The sequence below is a fragment of the Camellia sinensis genome, chromosome 2, assembly GCF_055761805.1.
Source record: "Camellia sinensis isolate YWXY chromosome 2, ASM5576180v1, whole genome shotgun sequence".
Classification (NCBI taxonomy): domain Eukaryota; kingdom Viridiplantae; phylum Streptophyta; class Magnoliopsida; order Ericales; family Theaceae; genus Camellia; species Camellia sinensis.
In genome coordinates, this window is record NC_138962.1 from 196,241,206 (window position 1) to 196,244,949 (window position 3,744).

At 35.8% G+C, this 3,744-nt stretch overlaps 1 long non-coding RNA gene across 2 annotated transcripts; it reads left to right on the top strand.

The window, feature by feature from the left end:
* Positions 1–2,561, top strand: LOC114292935 (uncharacterized). Of its 2 annotated transcripts, none has more exons than XR_014360550.1 (5): positions 1–311; positions 1,753–1,879; positions 1,992–2,238; positions 2,327–2,388; positions 2,478–2,561. It is a non-coding gene; the product is annotated as an uncharacterized LOC114292935 (long non-coding RNA). The 2 variants fall into 2 exon arrangements; XR_014360551.1 differs by having other exon boundaries at positions 1,825–1,879.
* Positions 2,562–3,744: the final 1,183 nt, after the last annotated feature.

The window sequence follows — 3,744 nt, forward strand, 5'->3', positions numbered from 1 at the left end:
TCCCTAATCTGTTCTTAGACCCGTCTCCTCTCCTCCTGCTCGCTCTCTCTCTCTCTCTTTCTCTCCATCTAGGGTTTCGCCTTCCTCTCTCTCTCTTTCACACAACGACGGCGCCGATCATCCGTCACCGCCGATCCTCCCTCACTCCCGATCCTCCCTCACCGTCGCTCGTACCTCACTGTCGATCCTCCTCCCTTACCGCCGCTGCTGCCTCCCTCTCTCTCTCTCTCACAAACGACGTTGACGGTTGCTCGCCCCTCACCGCCACTCCTCCGTCACCGGCGATCTTCCCTCACCGCCGATTTCAAAGGGTATCTCTCTCTCTCTCTCTCTGTGTCGGGATTTCGGATATAGGGGGTTTTCATACACACACACACACACATATATATATATATATATATACATTTGTGAGTGTATATAGGGGGGTTTTTGATCTGTTACATATATATATATATATATATATGATCTGTTTTTTTTTTCTTGATCTGTTTTTTTATGTTCTTTGGTGATAGATTTTATTTAATTAGTTGGGTGTGCATGCTGACTTGTGTTTTTATGTTCTTTAAATTTCAGTTACTTTCTTTCCTTTTTTTTGTGTTTAATGTTGTTATCATTGCATAGCTAATCTAGTAGTTTAATCACTGCTAGTTGATATTGTTAACAAATTTTCCTAATAGAAAAGTCCATGAAATCAAGAACTTCACAAACCTTCAGTAACTTTTTTAGCGTTAGAGTAGTTAGGAAAGACTGTAAAATTGGCTTAGTTGAGGCCCAAAATTCAAATTTGAGAGTTTGCTTTCAAATAACATTTGAAGAGGAATAGTTTATATGTTTTCTGCTGTAAATTTAGCATTTTACAAATTAATTCAGGTGTTTCAACTTCATCTATTTAGATGTAGGGGAAGCAGCACTTGGTACATCTTTTGGTTGTGATTGATGACTACCTTTATGTATCATCTAAATTCCAAGGAAATGTTTTTACTTTACGTTTTGTCACCATTTGGTTTTCCATTTGATATATGATCACTATAAATGGAAATGTAAGAGGAATAGACTAAACTGATATGCAATGTTGTAGTGAAATAAGATTTCAATTTATTTAATTTAACTGTATATATAGCTCTTGACAGAGCGGAAAGGCAAAAAATGAAAACCAACACAAGACTTAGTTTGGTTTGATTTTCTTTTTAACAAGTTTTCACTTTTTATATTTTTCCAAGAAGGGATAAAGGAGTTAATCCTACTTGTACTGTCAAGCATGTAATCCAGTATGAATATCACAAATTTGAGTTGATGGTGGTTATTTTTTGAAGTTTGTGATCACAATACAGTTTAGTTTCACCCCCTAATTATATATATATGTGTGTGTGTGTGTGTGTGTGTGTGTGCATATCTATACACATACATACATGTATATGTTTGATTTTCTAAACAAAAGGTTTGTTATTTTCAATTGGGGTGGCTAATTTTGTTAGACTAGAATTATTGAGTTGTTTATAGCCATTTGTGGAAACCATTGATTCATCATCGTCATCCTTATTCCTTCGTACATTATCTGATCAATGGTTATATATAATTCCAAATGGCAACTATTGACAATTGGGATTACTAGGTGGTTCAGTTTTCTGATGAACTTTAGGTATGATTTGCAAGAGAATATAAAAATGGCTGACTATATTAGTCTGTGCGTGGTGTGTGTTTTTGGACTTTTTTATCAAATCATGATCATCCTCTTTTACTTTTATGTAACAGATAATCAATATTAAATTTGTAATGAAGGAAAGATTTACTTCCCTCCCACTTACAAGTACTCAAATAATTCAGACAGATATGCGGGGGATGATATGCACCCTAAAGAGAAGAGAAGAACACCTGCATGGTAATCTGTTTTATTCATTTAATTGATAAATTAAAAAGAGCGAGGAACTTGAATCCACACAAGTGGCTCAAAAACTGATTTGAGTACTAATTAGCTATTTTTTTATGTGAAGGTGTGATCGGATATTGTGGTATGGTAGAGGCCTTTATCAAACATCTTATGTTCGTGGAGAGTCAAGATTCTCGGATCACAGACCAGTCTATAGCATATTTTTGGCTGAGGTTGAGTCTATTAATCGTAGTCAAACCAAGAAAGGTATCGGTTGTTCTAGTTCTAGGATTGAGGTTGAGGAATTATTGCCACAGTCGCTTGGATACAATGGCCTTAATTTCTATTAAGGAATGAATCCACATTTTAAGGTAAGATCTCACTCTCTCTCCCTATCTTCGCTCCGTACCTGGTTTTTTGATGATTTCACTTTTAAGATTATTCTCTTTTGTTTTGTAGGGCAAGGAACGATCTGTTTTTTGTTCACCAAGATACAAAAGCAGTTTTAGTGCTTCAGAATGGTACTACTGAATTTCTTTTTGATTGAATAAAGTTCCTTTTGATTCCTTCCTCCTTTCAATTGAAATAGGTTCTTGTGGACTATTAACAGGATTTGAGGCAAATTCTGAAACCCATGAGAGAAATTCAATTTTTCCCATCAATTCAACCTGATCTTGACACCTCTTTCAATAAGGTGATCACTTAACTTCTCTGAATTCTTCATTTTTTCAACCAAAAAAAAAAAGAAAAAAAGTTTTTTTTTATCGAATTGGTGACAATGACCGATCAATAAGTTGCATATTTTGCGGTCCATGGCCATGGGATCTACCATTTGCACAAAACAGAACGCTTGACTCTTTTTTTCCGGGCATTTAATAAAACTGAGGGCTATTTTGAATTCAACTTTTACAATAAAAGAGCAGTACTCTTGCCATATTTTTCTGAAAGTGTTGTTGTAAATCAAGCCTTTCTCTATTAAAGATCTGTTGCTTGGTCTTACTGGTTACCTTTGTTAATCCAATAATGTGTGTTCAACCAGACCAGAGTCTAATGTCTATGGTCAAGCAGCATCAAATTTGGTTGCTGGAAGTAACCTTGACAGAGCGGTCCGGCAAATTCTTGATATGGGTGGAGGGACTTTGGATAGGGATATTGTTGTTCGAGCTCTTCGTGCTGCTTACAACCCAAAGAGAGCTCTTGAATATTTATATTCTGTCAGCATCTTTACTTGTATTTGATCTCTTTTGTGAATTTATTTTTCAAATGGGAAGTGCAGAAGCATGACGAAAATTTTTGTTTTTGATTTACGTTATTTAGATTTGTGAACAACATTATGTATTGGATAATTTTGTTGATGTATTGTTATGAATGGAAGAACATTTTAATTATGGATGAATTATTATTTTTATACTGGACTTTTTATATTATTATGTAATTATTGATTTTTTTTATAGTTATTTTTCATTTAATACAGGTTATTTTTATATATTTATTTATTTATTTTTTGAGAGGTAATCCACTCAACTTCTCAAATAGGGGTTTTTTGCGACGGCAGTAATGCGTCGCAAAAGATAGGGCATTTGGTTGAAAATGAGGACTTTTAGCGACGGTGAAATTTGCTGTCGCCAATAGTGCTTTAGCGACGGCACCAAGTGCTGTCTCAAATAACCCTTTAGCGACGGTACTTGTGCCGTTGCAAATATCCCTTTTAGCGACGGCAAAACATTGCCGTCTCAAAAAAATTTCAAATTTTGACACGTTAATGGCGACGGCATTTTTCCATCACAAAAGGCTTTTTTGCCGTCGCAAACCAAAGGCGACAGCGTCATACCGTCGCTAAAGCCCTTTTGCAACCCCCTCTGTTGCGACCCCCCACT